This window comes from Gavialis gangeticus, unplaced genomic scaffold (genome assembly GCF_001723915.1).
Source record: "Gavialis gangeticus isolate Ggan-Ray unplaced genomic scaffold, GavGan_comp1, whole genome shotgun sequence".
NCBI classification, from domain to species: Eukaryota; Metazoa; Chordata; order Crocodylia; family Gavialidae; genus Gavialis; species Gavialis gangeticus.
In genome coordinates, this window is record NW_017728992.1 from 56406202 (window position 1) to 56416961 (window position 10760).

Here is a 10760-nt window from a genome sequence, read left to right on the forward strand (position 1 = left end):
CCCATGTTCATCTTCGAGTCAATGATGACTCCAAGATCCTTTTCTGCCTCTGTACTGACAAGAAGGGAGTTCCCCAGCCTGTAGCTATGGTGCCGGTTGTTCCTCCCCAGGTGCATCACTTTGCACTTGTCAGTGTTGAATCCCATCCTGTTCTCATACGCCCACCCTTGTAACCTGTCTAGGTTCAACTGTAGCCTATTGCTCCCTTCTAGAGTGCCCACATCCCCCCACATCTTAGTGTCATCAGCAAATTTGAACAATGTGCTTTTTACCCCCTCATCCAAGTCACTGATGAAGATATTGAACAGTGCGGGCCTGAGGACCGAACCCTGGGAGACCCCACTGCCCACATCCCTACAGGCTGAAAATGACCCATCCACTACCACCCTCTGGGTAAGGCCCTCCAGCCAGTTGGCAACCCAATTGACTGTGTGGGCGTCGACACCACAGTCCCCCAGTTTCTTAATGAGAACGGGGTGAGAGACAGTGTCGAAGGCCTTCTGAAAGTCCAGGAAGACTATGTCCACTGCTAGCCCTGCATCTAATGATTTGGTTATCTGATCATAGAAGGCCACCAGGTTGGTCTGACAGGACCTGCCACTGATGAACCCGTGTTGGTTGCCCCTAAGCATGAAATCCCCTGCTGGCCCCTCATGGATGTGTGCCAGCATAATTTTCTCGAACAGTTTGCCTAGGATCCAAGTAAGACTAACTGGCCTATAGTTTCCTGGGTCCTCCTTTTTCTCCTTTTTGAAGATGGGAACCACGTTGGCCCTCTTCCAATCCTCTGGCACCACACCAGAGCACCACGAGTGCTCATAAAGCCGTGCCAGGGGTCCTGCAATGACCTCAGCCAATTCCTTTAGTACTCTAGGGTGGAGATCGTCCAGACCAGCTGACTTGAATACATCCAATCCCTCCAGAAGCTCCCTAACTAGTTATGACCACATAGACCAGGGGCAGAGCCTAACCTTCAATTCAGTCACCCTCACTTTCCTGCTCAGGCAAAAGCTTCAGTTTTAACCCTTTCACAGCTGAACTGGCTGCTTTTGGCTGAGCAGGAAAGGAAGAGTGAGTGAGTTGAAGATTAAGCTCTGTCCATGCTCCAATTCATCTGTGAAATAATTAAAATGGTAGCATCTACTGAAAACTGGACCCTGCCCCTCCCTTCTTGTATGGTAAGGAAGCAAGAAAAGCAGCAGCAGAAGCCATCTTACAGTGTCTCCATGCTTCTGTTCTGGATAGAAAGTCAGCTTCCCTGCTTATGACACACACTTTAACAGTAATTCTTTTTATTCGGTAAAGACATCTACATTTATTAATCTCTTTTTTTCCATTTCAAGGATATAGAAATGTGCTGAATTATACATGCAGTGCCTGTCTGATGATTTACTAATTCTAACTATAAATTTAAAAGGTAAGAAGTGTCTGACTTTTGGATATCTACACAGAATGGAATAAGAGCAAGCAGCACAGGATGGGTGCTGCAGAGCTTACATGAAGATAAGGACAGGTAACAGCTTCCAACACTTCCATCTCTCTCTCCCCTTCACATCAACTATGAACAGACATTCATTTGAAATGGTAAGAATTTCAGGGGGATTTGCAGCACCACAAAGCTAGCATGAAATGCACATCCAGACACTCAAGTCCTGGTTGTATGGAGCAGGGCAGAGCATGACAAGAGCATGTACACCACAGGCACTCTACAGCCAGGGGGCTGGCATGAAGCAATCCCATGATGCTTTACAGAGGCCTCCATCTGTGCAGGACAGCTGAATGCAGAGGAAAATGCCTATTAGCTGGCTGTCCAGGGAACCAGTCCCCCATCCCATCCCCTCCCCTCCCACCCTGCCACACTTGGGAGTACAGAGCTACAGGACACGTGTTCAGTTTCCACTACATGCCCCGTGGCTGCCATTTCAGCAGTGCTGGCAGGTTCAGTGCATGCTGTACTCCTGCCGGCACAGAGTCAAGGCCTACCCCTGGGAGGTCAGCAACAGAAGGGAGGTTCTGACACAGGCTCCACTTCAGGAAGGGGGCCCTGCGGACTGTCCCTTACCCCAAACAAGACCTTTCCAAATTAGAGCAGCTGATCACCATGCAAAGCACACTTGCACCTCCTGGCTGTGCCACCTGTAGCACCACCTCAGGTGGGGCTCTGATGCTCCCTCTGCTTCAGGAAAGAAGCTGAAGAGTCTCCCCTTCACCCCAACCATGATTTATCACTTGTAGAAGCAAAAGAGCTCACCTTCCTGAAGTACCCAGACACAAGTTCCACCACCTACAGTTTCCTGTTCTGCACCCTTCCTCTTGACTTGTAGGTAATGCCAAAGATGCTGACACAACAGGGACAGAGGTTTTTGGCATAGCCGGAGAATTAGGGTTTTTAGACAGGAAGGATTTTATCCTGTTCACAAAGAAAGACAGACCTGGAAAACAAATCTGCATGGTGACTTGTGAACCTGACTCCTCCTACCTGGGGCAGTCGAGTTTTGCACGACAGACAAAATCCCTGGAGCTGTACGTGTGTGCATGTGCACATGGGAGGAGCAGGGGGGAAAGAGGGAGGGTGGCTGGAGGTACATGGGGGAGATAGGAGCAAAGCCTTCTGGGATACTGGAGGACCATACCATGCCCCGTGGTGCACCTGTAAGTGCAAAGGCATTACTAGGTGGTGCTAGAAATTGAAGCAGTGCGAAAAGTTACTGTTGGAAGAGCTACTATTTCATCATGGACCCACCATGTATTTTTCCATAAAAAACTACCTGAATTGCTGTATGTTTGCTTTTTTGCCATGCTAAATGAATGTATTTCTTGATACAAATGAAGAAATGACCTGTCCACTGTCATTAGCAGACCCTAACAGACTGCAGGGACTAATGATGACTTTAAACTGGAACCTGAAGGGTAAGTTACCAAGGGTTGCAAGTAGTCTTACTACATGAATCCTGTGAACATAAAACACCATATAACAATTTGAAAAATTACCTTCAAATGCTAATGAACTTCATTCAGACAGCAGCTCTCTCTCAAACCTGAATCAAAAGATTCTGGATTTGAGACTAGCCTTAAAGCTCAGCTCACCCATTATCCAATGCCATAGAGAAACCAGCCTTCTGATGACAGTCCTGTTCTTCTGCATTATTTTTAAATCTCTTGTCTTACGACCTGTCAGAAAGACCCTGAGAGGTGGCCTGTGTTATTGTTGTGTCTGTGGTGCTTACTTTAAAAGAATCTCTCTTTTAGAACAAAAAAGAGGAGGAAATTGACCTCCTCTGAAGGTCACAGGATCAGATACTGATTATCCTTCATGATCTCTGTGAATATCCAAGACAAAACACAATTAAAATGCAACCTAAAGAGGATTTTTTCCTTCTTCACAATGTATAAGGGTACCCTGAAAAAAGGATTACAAGACACAGCTTTGTTTTCTGCCTTAGAAGAATTAGTAATATTAAATCCATTCTTCCTTTAAGTACCATTAGAGAGGGTCTCACAGCTTATTTATTTTAAACTGTTGTAGATCAAGGGCTGGCATTATCTCTCTAACAAAGTTTCCCAGGAGAAACTACAAGTATACAAAGGTTTAGAATTTTTGTCCAAGATCAAAAATGGTCACGCCAGGAGAAAAACATCCCGGGAACAACCAGGGTTAAATCACTTCCAAGAGCTTCTCCTAGGAGAACGAATGTTGTATACATTCTCTTCCAGAAGAAGCCACAGCACAGTCCTCCAGCATCCCAGATTGAACAGTGTCCCCCTGGCTGTGCAGCATCAGCACTGCAAGCTCTCTGTTGTTCAGGGGTTCAGCATTCAAATATCTATTCAGGCATCTCTGGGTAAATTTTTCTACCAGGAAAATAAACCCAGGAGAATTCTCCTAGATCATTTGTACCTATGTACACAGCCAAAGGCTTCTCTTTTTGCAAACATGGATTACCTATTGCAACTAAACAGGTATTAACATTTTTCAATGATAAACTACCAAAAAAAAATCCCTTCTTCTGCACCATTGATGAAACCTATACTTTCATAGCTTCTCTGGTATCATCATTTGCATAAGTTTTTCAGTCATCAAAAACAAACTAGAACTACACTACATTTTTTATTAAAAAGCAAGTCAAACCCTCAGGCCTACTTTAGAAATCATAAATCTGGAAAAGACAGAAGCCCAGTGCTTTCCCCTTTGCAGATAAATTCTAAGTTTACTGTTACTATATCATATAACATCAACATAATCCAAACAAGAGCAACAAATTAATAACCCAAACAAAAACCCTTACTGCCTCTATCGGTGTTTAAATATCCCACGACAAGTCGCTCCTCTAAAATCTTATGTTGTTGCTGGATTCTATCAGTTTATGCAAGAACTAAAATGAAAGAGCAATTATTTCCTATTCTACAAAAATAGGTCTTTAATGTAGCTATCCCCAATTCCCTAATATATATTTTTTCAAACCAAATAATGGTTTCCCCACAGATTTAGACAATTTTGTAAAGAGTCTACATTCATTACAGAAAGTAATAGTAGAAGTTTTTTCCATAGTGTATTCAACCTAATTCCTAAACAATTTTTTTAGCTATGTAAATGTTCATGTGAGAATAAAGGCAACCAGTTACCTTGTCTCCTGTTCAAGACACCAAAGAAGAAGTTTATTAAGTGGAGACATAGCTAGCACTAACTGGCTACATCTTCTGAGGTCATACTTTAAAAATGTCAGTGATTATTACTATAGCAGTAGCTCCAGCAAGCAGTAACATAGTAGGAAAGCTAGTGTATGACACTGTGATAAACAGCATAGCGGTTGTCAAAACCACAAAGTACCGCAAAAGGAGCTGCATTATAACTGGCAGTGACAGAAAGTTTTAAGCAGATATAGTCACAATGCCTTTTCTTTAAATTATCTAACTACACGGTTAAATATTTTATATCATAGTAGCTTTTATACATGCTTTAATCATTGGTTTCATTTTTATATCCTACTCTGGCTTTTCAAAAACAAGTTACCCATGATCACATTTGCTTTCATGGATTTTAGCTTTAGAAAACTGTTAAAAAATATTTATAACCCAACTAATGGAAAAATGATCATAGAAATTTAAATGAACTATAGTAACAGTCCCACTCAATTCCACTGAAATAAAAAGCACATTTTTCTTAAGATATCATCTTTGGGTGGGGGAAGGCTGTTAATGCATTTGAAAATCTACAGGTGTAACTTTTAGCCATAGGAGGCCTCCCTTAGTGGTCCTTCATTTCAACAGGAATGTTGACAATTACAAGGGGGGGAAAACGTAAAATTAAATGAGAGTATGAAGCCAAAACAAAGCAAAGAACTACCCACATGCAAAATCCTAAGCAGCTTGTTTTATTGTGCAAGTTCTTTCTGTCAAAGAATGCAAAGAACTAACCTACATTTACACTTCGCTATAAAAAAGGCACGTAATGCAGTTACTGTGTGCGCGGCATTAACAAACATATCCAAAAAAAGAGTAAGATGACAAAAGATTTGGGATTCTCATTAGGCAACACCTCTGTTTCCCAATCAAATGCAGTCCTTCTGACCTAACAGTGTTCTTATCCTACCTTGTCTCAATTACCTACACAATTCTCAGTGACCTTCCAAAAATATTCATATGATGTATTCTAAAACTGCCAATAGCTTGTTTGTTGTTATAGCCTGGGCAAAGTATGTACCTGTGATCTTCTCCATGTACAGCATAATGTACATTCAGTCATAAAAGATGTTAACCTTTCCAGAGTGAAATGAGCAACAAGTGATTGTGTTAAACAGATTTAGCTTTTTCATGTTTTTACGTCTGATTTATTTCTCAAACCTCAAGAAAACAACAGCATCATCTATGGAGGGTGGCTTTCTGTTTATTATTTCAAAGCAAATATTTAAAGATAAACAGGTTAGCAGAGACCTACAGAGATTTAATCACCTAAAACCTAATGATTTTGACGGGAGGCAAAAATCCAAATGCATTTGAAGAACTGGGCCTTAGCAATCACTGGGATAGGAAAACTCTGAAATCTCACACAAAATGGATTTGCACAATAAGCGCTACACCTGGCATGTGCTGATGTACACTCTAAGGGTAGAAAAAAAATGTTGTATTTATACTGCCATAAAAATGTTTGTGGTGCCATAAATGGCAAGCAAAAGGACACCCCTACCCTTTGTTGCACCATATCAGTGGCCATGACAAAAGGTAGTGTAAAAGTGTGCTGCTTTATTGATGCAGACATCTGTTTTCACTGCGTCAGGAGAGTGTGAGTGGCTCAGTGCTGCCCACACTCTCCAGCTGACTTGGGACAGTGCTTTGAGAGTTCAAGTGGCCTGAACCAGTACACCACAGGAAATCCCATGCAGGATTGGGCCCCTCCAACCCTGGGAACATCTGCCTGGCTTTCCCTGCTTATAGAGACACAACCCAGGTAATCTTGAGGCACCTAAGCAGGAAAAGTTAGGGTTCCCTACTTACAGAGACCTGCCCCAGGACCTCCAGGGGCATTTCTGTAAGTGGGGAAAGTCTACACAAGTCCCAGAAGGGAGGCACAGGACCTGGGTAATCCCCAGTGACCTATGCCACCATGCTGCAACTTGCGCTGGGTCCCATACCAACCCATGCTTCATACAGAGGTACAAGTCACAGCAAGGAGGCACAAAACAGTGCGGGACATAAAGACATTCCAGGGCCCCACACCTTCACGCCACGATCCACGCTTCCATGTGAAGCATGGATCAGCATGGCACCTGGTGCAGGTCCCAGCGTGGATGCATGGGATGCCTGGAATTCCCCAGGTGCCATGCTGCCCCACACTTCTGCACCAGCATTCACCTCCCAGCAAGCAGGTATGAGTAGCAACGGACATGGGGAATCCCTAGGCAAGAAGAATACATGAACACCATGCGCCCCCAGAGGTTGGGGGGCCACGGCGAGCTCCCGCAGGTGGTGGTGGCAGTGTCGGTGGCAGGAGCGTGGCAATGGCGAGTGGTGAGCTCCCGCAGGTGGCCATAGTGGTGCTGGTGGCAAGTGGGGGAGGTTTGGCAAGCACCCACAGATGTCACCAGCAGCAACAGTGGCAGCCAGCAGCAATCAGAGACTGCCCACAGACACCACCAGCGGTGGTGTCAACAGAGGGGAGGGGCAGTAGCGAGTGGCGACCACCCACAAGCGCTGGCAGCAGCACTGAAGGCACTTTTTGCAGAGGGTGCACTGCCAAGCTCAGGGGGTGCACATGCACCCACATGCACCCCCTACTTGTCACTAATGGGAGAATACATTGCCCTGCCTGATGCAAGACAACAGGCAACATGTATTTCACTCAATGAGGTGGATGAGCTGTGGTGGGACATGTCTGGCAACATCTGTTTTTACCCTTTCATCCCAATTAAAATGGCTGTCCTGATTAAAGCTCTTGGCCCAGAAAAGCACTTAATTAAGCACATGCTGAAATATTCTGCTGCAAATTAAGTGCACATTTAAGAGATTTGCTGAATCAGTGCCCAGACCCTTATCTAGACAGAATTTTGGGGGAGTTAGCATAATTCAAGTGTTCCCTCATTACCCTCCAAACTTCAGCTTAATCATTAGAATGGTACTTGTAGCCTACGTCTAGGCTATGGACTCCTGCTGGTGCTAATTATATCAGGAAAGTGATGAAGTGTGTAGAGATCAGTGGTCCTGCACACTACACCAGGGTTTTATAACAGCAAAACTGCACAACTATGCTGCATAGCTATACTGGCAGGTTATTCCTAATGGAGATTTGGCATAAATCCTAAGAAAGTTTTTCTACTCGAGATGTGAAAAAAATTAACTAAATCAGGTATCCATAATAATTTATTTGAACCGGCACAGAAAATGTACCTATGCCAGGAGTAAGAGAAAAGGGTGCTAGAAAATGAAGTCATTTAAATAACTTACTGAAAACAAAACACTCAACTGAATGGAGAGAGAATAAATCAATCTGCATACTTTACCTCCTTCTCTCTCTATTTTCTCCATCTAATTGTTACTGATAGCTTCTGGATAAATTCTGCACAACAATCAGAGAACCTGTATTGAATAGCATTGAATACAATTGTAAGCATTTGTTGTACAGTGGTATCTCCCCCAAACAAGGGCTCTTAAGTAAGGCAGGACTGTCCAGCTTTTGGGCTGCTGGAAGTTGTATGTCAGGTGTGCCCCTCAGACTCCCTAATGCAGTGGCGGCAGGCTCCTCAAGGACCTGAGAGCTATGCCACCCTGTACCCAAGATGGGGGTAAGAGGTGGGCCAGGGGACGGAAACCAGGTCTACTACACAAAAGGGATAAGCTACTAACAGAGGAAGTGGGAGCAAGAACCTTGAGATGCTGGCCAAAGCAATAGTGGGAGCAACAGAGGGAGCAGTGACCAGGGGTTAACCACCTGCAGGTCAAATGACTGTATGCAGACAGCTCTGAAAGAAAGCAAAGCACAGGATGGGTTGTTTTGGGTTTTTTTTACTGTCTCCCATAAGATGGTTGACTACATCTAGTCCAAAGTGTCATGGGAAAAGGCTGTGTTCACATCATGTCCCACTTGAACAGTGTGAATAAGAAAGCCCGCATGGAAAATTCTGTCCTTGTGAGAGTCCCAACTCCCTTTTGTAGATCTCAGAGACTGAAACATTGTCATATGGATACATTACAGACACAGCTTTTGGGCTTCTAAATTCTAATCCAAAACGAACCTCACAAACACTCAAGTGCAACCATTACAAGTCACCTATAATTAGCTAATTCTTTGGCCGATATGATTCCAACTGAATGACTAAACATACCTGATCTGATAACTGGACCTTTCTAATGCTTTCAGTATGACAAGCTGAAAAATGGAATTTCTGTTCTATAAGACACTGCAACACATTAAAATCTGTTTACATTCCCAACTGAAGTGAAAAGCCACTCTATTTTGAAGTTTTCTGTGGAAAGAAAATTAAAAAACACACAGACATGCGCGGACACATTTTTTTTCAAAACATGAAAATGTTTGGTTCTGATAAGATATGTAAAGAAAATTACTACTTACTTAGCATTACAGTGACTTGGTGGAGTAAATGCCAACACTGAAATACTAACTATACTAATACTAATATAGCTTGTTCTGGAATAACAGGTACGGGGGGGCATCCTTGCACCGTATGTCAAGATTGTGTGCACTTGCTGAAGGTCCAAGAGAATGAGAGCAGCAGATCTGTTATGTATATCTGTGTCATGATAAAGGGGGGAAGGAGGGAGAAGTTCAAAGATGTTGTGGTAGGAGTATATTCAGGGGTGGATTGAGGAGGAGGGTGCACTGGTACACTCGCACCCGTCCGATTCCTGGTGCAGCCAAAGTTTAAAACTAACTGCCTGGCTGTGGCAACAGCATTTCTAGTCAGACAGTGCTGACAAAGTTGCTTTACTTCCTGGCTCCTTACCATCTCCCTGATCCTTTCTGGACTCCTCATTCCACAGGTATGAATGACCCCCTTGTTTTTAATGGTCTTGAGGTTCCACGCATCAACCTATCCCTCATCCTGTAATTCCACTGTCTGTTAGCTGGTCAAGAAGCCCCTATTTCACAGCCCTGCAGACTGTTTTGACTCATTCCAATGAAGTTATATTTATTCTTCCTTCAGTCTTAAACTTAATAATACAGCCCTAGGCCCCTAGCATATTAGTAAAGCTTCTAGTTTATTTTTAACTGGAGAAAAATGTGTGTTGTTTTATATGTGATGATGCAACTCACCATCTTCTGCCACCCACCCTTTTGAAAATTCTAGATTTGTGCATGAGTATATTAAAGTCCACCCAAACAGAGACAGTCTCGAAACAGGTAACATGAATATTTAAAATGGAATAAGCTAATAATAATGAGGGATTTTAACTTCCCTGATAACTGCTGGAAGAAAAACATGACAAAGCATAACATATCCAGTAAGTTCTTTACCTATAAACAGACGTTGCATTTGTCCTTGGAGAAACCACATCTATTGTCCCAGGACAGTTCAAGGGATAAGACGTGCTAACATTGTGTCCTGGCACATCACAAAGTGCATCTGAATGGTTATCCTGGGATTGCATAATTGAATCAATGGCAGAAAAGCAGCTGCTCACCAAACTAACTGGAAGAGCAATGTGCATACAAACCAATTCATGACTTTTTTGTTCTGTGAAAAATCCAGGCACAGCTGGATCAATGCAATGTCTGTTGCTAGTCTTACTGTGCGTAGAAATATAATGTTCTGTTTCAGAAAGAGGGAATAACTAGATGTTCTGACCAATAGTGACAGACTGACAGGAGAATGTGAAGATGGTCAGAACACAGAGAGACTGTGATAATAAGTCAGAATTCATTATTTTAATGCAAGGAAGGCAAAGGAATAGGAAAGCAGGGCCACTACACTTTCACTACGAGAAAGGGCATGTCATTATTGAAGAATAAAACACAGTAACATGAACATATTAGGACAAAAATCAGGAAAAGAAAGATGAAAAATGAGTTACAACCAGCAAGAAATGTTGAAGATATCAGCCAGAAATGAGAGGCAGGGAAGCCATGGGTCTACTGCTAAAAAGAGATGAGCTACTAACACAAGACAAAAAGAAAGAAAAGTTGCTCAATACTTGCTATGCCTCAGTGTTCCTAAAAATCAAAAATAAATTGTGAGCAGACAACTAATAATAATACAGACACAGAAACAGAAGGGCTGCAAACTATGCAGGCACATGGGGGCAAGTGG

General features: G+C 43.1%; 1 protein-coding gene across 3 annotated transcripts in view; it reads right to left on the reverse strand.

Annotated features, from left to right (window-relative positions):
• Positions 1–10760, reverse strand: part of TBC1D7 (TBC1 domain family member 7) — a 42539-nt gene that overhangs the window by 11366 nt on the left and 20413 nt on the right. The gene's annotated exons all lie outside the window — the stretch shown is intronic.